The following is a 14,074-nucleotide window of genomic DNA, read 5'->3' as shown; positions in this document are numbered from 1 at the left end:
GCTGTACAAAGGTCATGTTCGGTTGTATCAAGGACCTACCCATAAAACTAGAAACACTGAAGCTAATAGAAGAGAAAATGAAGAATATCCTTGAACACATGGACACAGGGGGAAATTTCCTGAACATAACACCCATGCCTTATCCTCTAAGATCTAGAATCCACAGTGGGTCCTATAAAATTGCAAAGCTTTTGTAAGGCAAAGGACAACTGTCATTAGGACAAAGCATCAACCAACAGATTGGGAAAAGATCCTTACATATCCTACATTTGATAAATGACTAATATCCAATATATACAAACAACTCAAGAAGTCAGACTCCAGAGAATCAAATACCCCTATTAAAATTTTGATTAGAGGTAAACAAAGAATTCTCAACTGAAGAATGTTGAATAGCTGAGAAGCATCGAAAAAAATGTTCAACATCTTTAGTCATCAGGGAAATGCAAATCAAAAAAATCCGTGAGATTCCACCTGACACCAATAAGAGCTGATAAGATTAAAAACTCAGGTGACAGAAGATGCTGGTGAGGATGTGGAGAAAGAGGAACACCACTTTTGGTTTGATTGCAAGCTGGTACAACTACTCTGGAAATCTCGCTGGCTGGTCTTCAGAAAAGTAGACATTGTACTTCCTGAGGATCCAGCTATACTACTCCTGGACATATATACAATAGATGCTCCAACATATAACAAGGACACATGCCCCACTATAGTCATAGCAGCTTTATTTATAACAAGCCAAATGTCCTCCACAGAGAATGGATACAGAAAATATGGTATATTTATACAATGGAGTACTACTCCATTAAAACAATGACTTCATGAAATTCTTAGGCAAATGTATGAAACTAGAAAATATCCTGAATGAAGTCACCCAATCACAAAAGAAAACCTATGGTATGAAATCACTGTTACGTGGATATTAGTCCAAAAGCTCGGAATACCCAAGATACAATTGATAGGTTACATGAAGCTCAAGAAGAAGAAAGACCAAACTGTGGGTGCTTCAGTCCTTCTTAGAAGGGGAAACAAAACTACTCACAGGAGGAAATACAGAGACAGAGTATAGAGCAGAGAGTGAAAGAATGACCATTCAGCACCTGCTTCACTTGGGGATCCAGCCCATATACATACAGACACCAACCCCAGACAATATTGCTGATGCCAAGACATGAATGCTGACAGGAGCTTGATATAGCTGTCTCCTGAGAGTCTCTGCCAGAGCCTGACAAATACAGAGGTGAATACTTGCAGCCAACCATTGAACTGAGAAATGAATTCTCCAATGGAGGAAATAGAGAAAGGATTGAAGGAACTGAAGGAGTTTGCAAACCCATAAAAAGAACAATATCAACCAACAAGATAACCCAGAGTCCCCAGGGACTAAAGTTCCATCCCAAGAGTACACAGGTATGGACCTGTGTACCCAGCCACATATGTAGCAAAGAATGGCCTTGTTTGGTATCCATGTGAGGAGATATCCTTGACCCTGTCAATGCTCAATGCCCAAGTGTAAGGGATAATTGGGGTGGGGAGGCGGGATGGGGTACGTGGATGTGTTGGGGAGCACCATCATAGAAGCAGGGCATGATAGTGGTTTTCTGTAGGGAAACTGTGAAAGGGGATAACATTTGATATGCAAATAAAAAATCCAATACAAGAGGAAAAGTAAAAGAAGAAAAAAGAAAAGGGATATTCACTACCACCACCCCTCTGCCAATATTACTAACTCTCCATTTTTCTGAACCCCGAAATATACTTAATCATCATATAATTCTAAGTCCTTTGACTTTGTTTCTAAGGGGACAGTATTCCTCCCAGGAGGCAGAAGAAGAAGAAAAAGTAGAAAATATAAGTTTCTGTGAAGTGAGTACCATTTCCCAAAAGCTTACTAAATCCCCTTACTTACCGGAGCCTGTTGATCCTGTCTGTTGTTCCTATGAAAGTAGCAACTGTGTCACCTGTGTTTCTGATAATGCTTTAGCAATTTTCTCAAGCCACAAACATTCCTGTGTCATATGGAAATCAGGGAAACTAAAAGCCAACACCCCTTCTCATACACTGACAATCTGGCCAAATGATTCTGCAATCCTGATACTTAAGAAAGGGATGGTCATATCAACCCACAATTAAAATCTTTGTTTACCTCAGTGACTGCATTTGGTACTACTCATGTACTACCAAGACTTGTGTCATCTAGGGAAGAAATAAATGTAAATCTAACCCATACTTGCTGTTTATTGAGTGCTGAATGAACAGCTTTTATGAATTTTAAACCTATACATATAAAGGGGAGAGAGTTATAGAAACTCAAACAAGAAACCCTATGTTCTGATGATTCATACAAGGAAGTTTCATACAGTTAATGATAAATGATATTAATCTTGAAATAAAAAAAAACCAGTAAGTCCAGTTAGGCAAAGTAGCACTGTAGCCACCCAGGCTAAGAGAGCACCCTATTACCTAGGTAACAAGTCTTCAAATGGCCTGGCATTTGGCCCAGTCTCAATACCTGAAACATCTTGAAGACACAAAATAAAGTAATCAATGAAAAAACTTCCAGTAATTTTCTGTAGCATGACTTGAAGAACAGATGGGGAGAAACAGCCAGGGGTGAGCATCAGTAAAAAATAAGAGAGGTTTTAAAACTTTAGAATACATATGTGATATATGTCAACACACCACACACATGCATATCAATTCTTTTCTTCTGTAGACATAGAAAACAATGGGAAATTTACTCAAGAAGCTAGAAATAGATTTTCCACAAGGTATACAATATTTAGGTATACACTTAAAGAACTTGACATCACACTAAAAAGACTCTTGATCAACCATTGTGTTAATTGGGGTTTCTATTACTGTGAAAAGAAATCATGGACATGAAAATTCTTTTTTTCAATTAATTTATAGATTTATTCAGTTACAACAGAGTCTTGCCCACCTTCTCTTCCCAGACCCCCCTTCACACAGTTCCTCTGTGACTTCTACTTCACTTACTCTGAGAAGAGGAAGAATGCCCAGGGTATCAACCCGCCTTGGCATATCACCTTACTGTAGGACTAAGCACACCTTCTCACACTGATGTCAGAAAAGGCACATCAATCATGGGAATAAGATCCACAGACAGGCGACTGATTTATGGTCAGCCCCTGCTTCAATTATTGGAGGACCTGCATGAAAGCCATGCTACACATATGCTACATATGTTCAGGGGGCCTAGGTACAAGTCTTTTTCAGTATTTCATTGGTGGTTCAGGCTCTGTGAGTCCACAGAAATCTGGATTGGTTGACTATGTTGGTTTTCCTGTAGAGTCTCTCTCCTCTCCAGGTCCCTTAATTCTGCACCCTCCCCCCAACTCTTTCACAAGACCTCATGAGTTCCATCTAATGTTTGTTTGTAGGCCTCTGTTTTTCCATTGGCTATTGGATGGAGCCTCTCAGAGGACAGTTACACTAGGCTCCTGTTTGCAAGTATAACAGAGCTTCTGTAATATACTAGTGTCAGAAATTTGTTCTTGTCCATGGGTGGCATATCAATTTTGGCCAGTCATTGGATGGAAATTCTTTCCATTTCTGTTCTATCGTTGTCCCTGCACATGTAGACTGGACACATTTTGGATCAAAAGTTTTGTGGCTGGATGGCTGTCATTTCTTCCTCCATTAGAAGTCTTGTCTGGCTACATGAACTGGATACTTCAGGATCTATATCCACCACTGCTAAGAATATCAGCTAGAGTTACCCCCCAAAAGACACTCTGGGAACTTCTGCTCTCATTAGCCTCTGGAACATTCTAGAGATACTCCTCACTCGTTTGACTACCAACTTGCACTTCTCTCCCATGCTTTATCTACACCAGATCACAATCCTACTCTGATCCCTCCTCATGCCCTCTCATCCTGTTCACTCCCTCCATCAACCTCCAAAATCTATTTATTTCCTTTTCTGAGAAAGCTTCAACCATCATTTTTGGGCAGTTCTTGTTATTTGGGTTCTTTTGGTCTGTGAATTGTTGTGTGGTTATCCTATATTTTATAGCTAGTATCCACATATAACTGAGTAAATAACATGCATGTCCTATGGGATCTGAGTTAACTCACTCAGGAAATTTTCTAGTTCCATCAATTTACCTGTAAAATACCTAAGTTATATTACATTGTGTAAATGAACTAGATTTTTTTATCCATATTTCTGTTGAGGTCATCTATGTTGCTTCCTGATTCTGGATATTACAAATAAAGCAAGTATAAACATAGTTGAGCTAATGTATGTGAGGTATGTTGGAGCATCTTTTGGGTATTTGCAAAGGAGTGATATACATGTGTCTTGAGGTAGTCCCAGTTTTATAAGAAACTGCCAAATTGATTTCCAGAGTAGTTATACAAGTTTGTACAGCCACTAACAATGTACGAATGTAGCTCTTGCTCCACATTATCACCACCATCTGCTCTCCCTTGAGTATTTTATCTTTGCCATATTGATGAATGCAAAATAGAATCTCATAGTTATTTTGATTTGCATTTCCATCATGATCTAGAATTTTGTTCATTTCTTTAAGTCTCTTGGCCATTAGAGATTCGTATATTTAGAATTCTCTGTTTGGCTCTCTACCCCAAATTTTAGTTGGGTTATTTGGGCCATTTGTGTCTAACTTCTTTAACTCCTTATCTATTTTAGATATCAGTCTTTTACCATTCCTATAGTCAAAAACCGACCCACAATTTCTCTTGTCTAAAAGAACTGCAGAGACAAAAATGGAGAGGAGACTGGGGAAAAGGAGGTCCAGTGACTGGCCCAAATCGGGGTGCATCTCAAGGTGGCAGCTAGGACTGACACTATTACTAATACTATGATGTGGTTACAGACAGGAGCCTAACATGGCTGTTTTCCAAGACTCTCAACAAACATCTGAACAGGTCAGATTCAAATACTTTAAGTCAACCAATGGACAAAAGCCAGGGACCTCTGTGGTTGAATTATGGAAAGGCTGGAAGAAGTGTCTCCAGAGGAAGACCAACAAATTCAATTAACCTGAACCCCTGAGATCTCTGACACTGATCCACCAACCAAGCAGTATGTACTAGCTGATAGAAGGCCCCCGATGCATATACAGAAGAGAACTGCCTAGTCTGGACTCAGTGAGAGAAGATGTACCTATCCCATAAGAGAGTTGAGGTTCTAGGGCGTGAGGGACCTTGAGGTATGGGTGGTGTGGAGAAACAGTCCTGAATATAGGGGAGGAGATATGGGATGAAGAACTATCAGAAGGCAGACTGGGAGGGATATAATGACTGAATCATAAAAAAATAAAGATTAAAGATAATTTAAAAATAGAGTTAAATGTATATTCATTATAAAATAGAAATCATTATATTAGATTTACGTAATAGAATTTAGATTTTTCAATACATGAATCTTGATGTCTTTGCAGTCCTAATCCAGTGTGGAAGTTTTAGAATTTCCAAGGAAATTTACTGATACTGATTGTATGTTAGATGGCCAAAAAGGCTAGACTGTATTATCCAAGGATGGTGTAGCAGCAGTGATAGACATACTAGGATAAAAAGATATATGTGCTTAGGAACATACAATGGCAAGCAGGTATCAATTCTTATTTTTCAGACTTTGAATGCAAGGTCTACTTAGAGGACAGATCTTTACATTTTGACTCAATTGGTTAGTTATTTTCTATAATTGTACAGTTGTGTCCATTGTTTATATAAATTTGGTGTGGAAGTAGCAAAGGGCAGAGCAAATACATTCACACAATTATTAGAAAATAAAATAGTAGAGCAAGATGGAGCGTGTCCCCCACTTACCCTGGAGCCCTGTTATCACTGAGTACATGCTCAAAATCATCACCCACTAGTTGTCACTTTTCAAAGGTTTCACTGTCTTTCAATATTACCACAGTAGGAACTATGCATTTACACTTGGACCTTTGAAGATCACTTAAAATATACAAAATAAGAGTGAACATGTTTTTACATATGTCTTAAACTGTTGACACTTCCTCTCATCCTATCTTCTTAGAACAAACTGAAGAGGCTGAAGCATGAGCTTAAACTTTTCTGTTGTATATCTTTTGATTTTGTTTAGTACATTCATTTTTATGTAAATAGATGCTAGAATACATGAAAATCATTATTTTTCAAATCAATTCATCAGAAGCCATAATAGGTGGTATATAGGACAATAGGTAGATTATTTATCATATTTTGATTTAAAATATAATCTCTTTTTTGTGATAATACCACCTACTAATATTCTTCACTTAGTTATGAATATTTGATATTCATTGACTTTGTCATGAATATAGAGCTGCAAATTTGTATCCATGGAATGTTACTTCCAAGACCTTTTGCCAGCATTTCTTTTTTTTTCTTTTTTTTTTCTTTATTAACTTGAGTATTTCTTATTTACATTTCGATTGTTATTCCCTTTCCGGGTTTCCAGGCCAACATCCCCTTAGCCCCTTCCCCTACACTTCTATATGGGTGTTCCCCTCCCCATCCTCCCCCTATTACCGAACTCCCCCCAACAGTCAGGTTCACTGGGACTTAGCAGGACCAAGGGCTTCCCCTTCCTCTGGTGCTCTTACTAGGCTATTCATTGCTACCTATGAGGTTGGAGCCCAGGGTCGGTCCATGTATATAGTCTGGGTAGTGGCCTAGTCCCTGGAAGCTCTGGTTGGTTGGCATTATTTTTCATATGGGGTCTCGATCCCCTTCAACCTCTTTCAGTTCTGTCTCTGATTCCTTCAATGGGGGTCCCATTCTCAGTTCAGTGGTTTGCTGCTGGCATTCGCCTATGTATTTGCTGTATTCTGGCTGTGTCTCTCAGAAGAGATCTACATCTGGTTCCTGTCGGCCTACACTTCTTTGCTTCATTCATCTTGTCTAATTGGGTGGCTGTATATGTATGGGCCACATGTGGGGCAGGCTCTGAATGGGTGTTTCTTCTGCCTCTGTTTTGATTTTTTCCTCCCTATTCCCTGCCAAGGGTATTCTTGTTACCTTTTAAAGAAGGAGTGAAGCATTCGCATTTTGATCATCCGTCTTGAGATTCATGTGTTCTGTGCATCTAGAGTAATTCAAGCATTTGGGCTAATAACCACTTATCAATGAGTGCATACCATGTCTGTTTTTCTGTGATTGGATTAACTCACTCAAGATGATATTTTCCAGTTCCCTACATTTGCCTATGAATTTCATAAAGTCATTGTTTTTGATAGCTGAGTAATATTCCAGTGTGTAGATGTACCACATATTCTGTATCCACTCCTCTGTTGAAGGGCATCTGGGTTCTTGCTAGCTTCTGGCTATTATAAATGAGGCTGCTATGAACATAGTGGAGCATGTGTCTTTGTTATATGTTAGGGCATATTTTGGTTATATGCCCAAGAGAGGTATAGCTGGGTCGTGATGTAGTTCAATGTCCAATTTTCTCAGGAACGTCCAGACTGATTTCCAGAATGGTTGTAGCAGTCTGCAATCCCACCAACAATGGAGGAGTGTTGCTCTTTCTCCACATCCTCGCCAGCATTTGCTGTCACCTGAGTTTTTGAACTTAGCCATTCTCACTGGTTTGAGGTGAAATCTCAGGGTTGTTTTGATTTGCATTTCCATTATGACTGAAGATATTGAACACTTCTTTAGGTGTTTCTCAACCATTCGGCATTCCTCAGCTGTGAATTCTTTGTTTAGCTCTGAACCCCTTTTTTAATAGGGTTATTTGTCTCCCTGCGGTCTAACTTCTTGGGTTTTTTGTATATGTTGGATATAAGCCCTCAATCAGTTATAGCATTGGTTAAGATCTGTTCCCAATCTGTTGGGTGCCGTTTTGTCCTAACCACAGTGTCTTTTACCTTACAGAAGCTTTGCAGTTTTATGAGATCCCACTTGTCGATTCCTGATCTTAGAGCATAAGCCATTGGTGTTTTGTTCTGGAAAATTTCTCCAGTGTCCATGTGTTCGAGATGCTTTCCCACTTTTTCTTCTGTTAATTTGAGTGTATCTGGTTTGATGTGGAGGCCCTTGATTCACTTGGACTTAAGCTTTGTACAGGGTATAAGCATGGATTGATCTGCATTCTTCTACATGTTGACTTCCAGTTGAACCAGCACCATTTGCTGAAAATGCTATCCTTTTTCCATTGGATGGTTTTGACTCCTTTGTCAAAAATCAAGTGACCATAGTTCTGTGGGTTAATTTCTGGGTCTTCAATTCTATTCCATTGGTCTATCTGTCTGTCTCTGGACCAATACCATGCAGTTTTTATCACAATTGCTCTGTAATACTGCTTGAGTTCAGGGATAGTGATTCCCTCAGAATCCCTTTTAATGTTGAGGATAGTTTTAGCTATCTTGGGTTTCTTGTTATTCCAGATGAATTTGCAAATTGTTCTGTTTAATTTTTTGAAGAATTGGATTGGTATTTTGATGGGGATGGCATTGAATCTGTAGATAGCTTTTGGTAAAATGGCCATTTTTATTATATTAATCCTGCCAATACATGAGCATGGGAGATCTTTCCATCTTCTGAGGTCTTCTTCAATTTCTTTTTTCAGAGCCTTGAAGTTCTTATTGTACAGATCTTTTATTGCTTGGTTAAAGTCACACCAAGGTACTTTATATTATTTGGGACTATTATGATGTGTGTCATTTCCCTAATTTCTTTCTCAGCTTGCTTCTCTTTTGTGTAGAGGAAGACTACTGATTTTTTTTTTTTGAGTTAATTTTATCCTGAGCCACTTTGTTGAAGTTCTTTATCAGCTTTAGTAGTCCTCTGGTGGAACTTTTGGGATCACTTAAATATACTATCATATCATCTGCAAATAGTGATATTTTGACTTCTTCTTTTCCAATCTGTATCCCCTTGATCTCCTTTTTTGTCTCATTGCTCAGGCTGGAACTTCAAGAATTATATTGAATAAGTAGGGAGAGAGTGGGCAGCCATGTCTAGTCCCTGATTTTAGTGGGATTGCTTCAAGTTTCTCTCCATTTAGTTTAATGTTAGCAACTGGTTGGCTCTATATGGCTTTTACTACATTTTGGTTTGGGTCTTGAATTCCTATTCTTTCCAGGACTTTTATAATGAAGGGGTGTTGAATTTTGTCAAATGGTTTCTCAGCATCAAGTGAAATGATCATGTGGTTTGATCTTTCAGTTTGTTTATATAATGGATCACGTTGATGGTTTTCCGTATATTAAACCATCCCTGCATGCCTGGAATGAAGCATCCTTGATCATGCTGGATGATTGTTTTGATGTCCTCTTGTATTCAGCTTGCCAGAATTTTATTGAGTATTTTTGTGTTGATATTCATGAGGGAAATTGGTCTGAAGTTCTCTTTCTTTGTTGGGTCTTTGTGTGGTTTATGTATAAAAGTAATTGTGACTTCATAGAAGGAATTTAGTAGTGCTACATCTGTTTCAATTTTGTGGAATAGTTTGGATAGTATTGGTGTGAAGTCTTCTATGATAGTCTGATAGAAGTCTGCACTAAACCCGTCTGGACCTGGGCTCTTTTTGGTTGGGAGACCTTTAATGACTGCTTCTATTTCCTTAGGAGTTATGGGGTTGTTTAAATGGTTTATCTGTTCCTGATTTAACTTCGGTACCTGGTATCTGCCTAGGAAATTGTCCATTTCCTCCAGATTTTCAAATTTTGTTGAATATAGGTTTTTGTACTAGGATCTGATGATTTTTTGAATTTCCTCTGAATCTGTAGTTATGTCTCCCTTTTCATTTCTGATTTTGTTAATTTGGACACTCTCTGTTCCTCTCATTAGTCTGGCTAAGATTTTATCTATCTTCGTGATTTTCTCAAAGAACCAGCTTTTGGTTCTGTTGATTCTTTCTATGTTCCTTTTTGTTTCTACTTGGTTGATTTTAGCTCTGAGTTTGATTATTTCCTGCCTTCTACTCCTCCTGGGTATATTTGCTTCATTTTGTTCTAGAGCATTTAGGTGTGCTGTCCAGCTGCTGACATATGGTCTCTCCTGTTTCTTTCTGCAGGCACTCAGAGTTATGAGTTTTCCTCTTAGCACACCTTACATTGTGTCCCATAAGTTTGGGTATGCTGTACCTTCATTTTCAAGTCTTTAATTTCTTTCTTTATTTGTTCCTTGACCAGATTATCATTAAGTAGAGTGTTGTTCAATTTCCATGTATATGTGGGCGTTCTTGCCTTATTGTTATTGAAGACCCGTGTTAGGCCGTGGTGGTCTGATAGGACGCATGGGATTATTTCTATCTTTCTATATCTGTTGAGGACCGTTTTTTGACCAATTATATGGTCAATTTTGGAAAAAGTACCATGAGGTGCTGAGAAGAATGTATATCCTTTTGCTTTAGGTTAGAATGTTCTACAAATATCTGTTAAGTCCATTAGGTTCATGACTTCTCTTAGTCTGTCTATGTCTCTGTTTAATTTCTGTTTCCATGACCTTTCCATTGGTGAGTGTGGGGTGCTGAAATATCCTACTATTATTGTTTGAGGTGCAATGTGTGTTTTGAGCTTTAGTAAGGTTTCTTTCATGTATGTAGGTGCCCTTGTATTTGGAGCATAGGTATTTAGGATTGAGAGTTTCATCTTGGTGGATTTTTTTCATGAATATTAAGTGTCCTTCCTTATCTTTTTTGATGACTTTTAGTTGAAAATTGATTTTATTCAATATTAGAATGGCTACTCCAGATTGTTTCTTTCGACCATTTGCTTGGAAAGTTGTTTTCCAGCCTTTCACTCTGAGGTAGTGTCTGTCTTTGTCTCTAAGGTGTGTTTCCTGTAGGCAGCAGAATGCAGGGTCCTCATTGAGTATCCAGTTTGTTAATATATGTCTTTTTATTGGGGAGTTGAGACCATTGATGTTGAGAGATATTGAGGATTAGTGATTATTGCTTCCGGTTACATTCATTTTTGGATGTGAGGTTATGGTTGTGTGCTTTTCTTCTCTTTGTTTTGTTGCCAAGACAATTAGTTTCTTGCTTTTTCTACGGTGTAGCTTGCCTCCTTTTGTTGGGCTTTACCATTTATTATCCTTTGTAAGGCTGGATTTGTAGAAAGATATTGTGTAAATTTGGTTTTGTCATGGAATATTTTGGTTTCTCCATCTATGTTAATTGAGTGCTTTGCAGGATACAGTAACCTGGGCTGGCATTTGTGTTCTCTTAGTGTCTGTATGACATCAGTCCAGGATCTTCTGGCTTTCATAGTCTCTGGCAAGAAGTCTGGGGTGATTCTGATAGGTCTGCTGTTATATGTTACTTGGCCTTTTTCCCTTCCTGCTTTTAATATTCTTTCTTTATTTTGTGCATTTGGTGTTTTGACTATGATGTGACAGGAGGAGTTTCTTTTCTGGTCCAATGTATTTCGAGGTCTGTAGGCTTCTTGTATGCTTATGGGCATCTCTTTCTTTAGGTTAAGGAAGTTTTCTTCTATGATTATGTTGAAGATATTTACTGGTTCTTTGAATTGGGAGTCTTCACTCTCTTCTATACCTATTATCCTTAGGTTTGATCTTCTCATTGAGTCCTGGATTTCTTGTTTGGTTTTGGCCAGTACCTTTTTCTGTTTTACATTATCTTTGTCAGTTGTGTTGATGATTTCTATGGAATCTTCTGCTCCTGAGATTCTCTTTTCTATCTCTTGTATTCTGTTGGTGATGCTTGTATCTACGGCTCCTTGTCTCTTCCTTTGGTTTTCTATATCCAGTGTTGTTTCCCTGTGTTCTTTGTTCATTGCTTCTATTTCCATTTTTATTTCCTTCACCTGTTTGATTGTGTTTGTCTGGAATAATTTCAGGGATTTTTGTGATTCCTCTCTATAGGCTTCTACTTGTTTATTTATGTTTTCCTGTGTTTCTCTAAGGAAGTTCTTCATGTCTTTTTTTGAAATCCTCCAGCATCATGATCAAATATGATTTTAAATCTAGATCTTGCTTTTCTGGTGTGTTTGGATAGTCAGTGATTGCTTTGGTGGGAGAATTGGGCTCTGATGATGCCATGTAGTCTTGGTTTCTGTTGCTTGGATTCCTGCGCTTGCCTCCCACCACCAGATTATCTCTGGTGTTACTTTGTTCTGCTATTTCTGACAGTGGCTACACTCTCCTGTATGCCTCTGTGTCAGGAGTGCTGTAGACTTGTTTTCCTGTTTTCTTTCAGCCAGTTATGGGAACAGAGTGTTCTGCTTTCGGGCGTGTAGTTTTTCCTGTCTACAGGTCTTCAGCTGTTCCTGTGGGCCTGTGTCCTGAGTTCACCAGGCAGGTCGCTTGGAGAAGAAAAGTTGGTGTTACCTGTGGTCCCGAGGCTAAAGTTTGCTCGTGGGATGTTGCTTATTAGCTCTCCATGAGGGCGGCAACCAGGAGGGCCTGAGCTGCATTTTCTGGGAGCCCCCATGCAGCAGGGTCCCAGGTGGCATTAGGTGTTTTCCTCTAGAGTCAGAAATGTGGGTTCAGTGTAGTCTCTTCTGACTTCCCAGGCCTTTACAAGAACACAATCAATAGCTTTGAGGGCAATATACCACCACAAAAGCAGACCTATCCTATTCCAGCAAGCCAGAGATATTTTAGCACTACTGAAGCACAAACAAATGAGCTGAAATTCAATCTTAGGAACATGATAGAGACCATTAAGAGAAAATGAATAAATTCATTTAAGAAATCTAGGAAAATGCAATAAAAAAAGAGAAGAAAATGAATAAAACTGTTTAATATCTGAAAATGGAAAAAAACAATAAATAAAATACATACGGGGAGGAATTCTGGAGATGGAAAACCTATATAAATGAACAGGAACTAAAAGTGCAATAATCCTCAAAAGAATACAAGAAATGGAAGAGAAAAATCCCAGGCACATAAGATATAATAGAAAAAAATGATGCATTGGTGAAAGAAAATGTTAAATATAAATTGTTTCTTATACACAATATGCAGAAAATATGGGACACTATAAAAAGACCAAACCTAAAAATAGTAGGAATACTAGAAGGAAATGTTCCCAGTTCCAAATCTAAAAATATAGTTTCAACAAGAAAAAGATGCCTATAAATGTACAGGAAGGTTGTAGAACACCAAATAAATTGGAACAGAAAATCTCCCTGCCACATAATAATCAAAATAATAAGTTTAAAAAACAAAGAATAGTAAAAGCTGAAAGAGAGGAAAACCAATGTAACATATAACAGCAAATTTATTAGAATTTCATGTGATTCTCAACAGAGACTAAAGCAAGAAGTACCTGACCAGATGTATTGCAAGTCTCTAAGAAACCACAGATGCCACTTCTCACTATTATACCCAGCAAAACTTTCAATTATCATAGATGGTGAGAACAAGAAATTTCATGACAAAATCAAATTGAAACAGTATCTGTCCACAAAACCCAACCCTACAGAAGACACTGCAATGAAAACTCTAGCACAAGGAATTTAACTACACTCCAAAAATACAGGAAATAAGACATTTCATACCAGCAAATTAAAAAAAAAGGGAAGATACTATACACAGAGAGAGAAAGAGAGAGAGAGAGAGAGAGAGATTACCACCACCATCAAATAGCAAGAATAACAATTATTTGTCCTTAATATGCTTCAAAATCAGTGGTCTCAATTCCCAAATAAAACGACATGGGCTAAAAAATTGAATGCGAAAGCAAGATCTATCATTTTGTTATATACAAGAAATACACCTCAATTTCAAACAAAATCCTTACCTCAAAATAAATGGTTGAAAAAAGTACTTCCAGGTAAATGGACCCAAGAAGCAAGCTTGTTTATACATTATAATAACTAAATGAAATAAACTTTCAAAAAATTTTATGTATATATATGTATATATATATATAAAACAATTCATATTCATAAGAAAAACAAAAAACGAAGAAACAAATAACAATAACAAAAAATCCACAAAAATGGCATCTTAATTGTGAACATATGTGACTCAAATGTAAAGGTATGCATATTTTTTAGCATCTTATAAAACTTTCTTGAAAATTGACAGTATACTCAGTTACATATCAAATCTTAACAGATATAAGAAAATTGAAATAAAACCCTGTATTTTATCAAAG

At 37.7% G+C, this 14,074-nt stretch overlaps 1 protein-coding gene across 1 annotated transcript in view; it reads right to left on the bottom strand.

The window, feature by feature from the left end:
* Skint4l1 (selection and upkeep of intraepithelial T cells 4 like 1) overlaps window positions 1-1,959 on the bottom strand; it is a 185,474-nt gene extending 183,515 nt beyond the window's left edge. The window contains exon 1 of the mRNA XM_063261325.1: window positions 1,913-1,959. The gene's annotated coding sequence lies outside the window, so the exon portion shown is untranslated. The remainder of the gene's footprint in view (window positions 1-1,912) is intronic.
* Window positions 1,960-14,074: the final 12,115 nt, after the last annotated feature.

This window comes from Rattus norvegicus, chromosome 5 (assembly GCF_036323735.1).
Source record: "Rattus norvegicus strain BN/NHsdMcwi chromosome 5, GRCr8, whole genome shotgun sequence".
Lineage (NCBI taxonomy): Eukaryota > Metazoa > Chordata > Mammalia > Rodentia > Muridae > Rattus > Rattus norvegicus.
The sequence above is the reverse complement of the archived record's forward strand: the minus strand, read 5'-3'. Positions and strand labels throughout refer to the sequence as shown.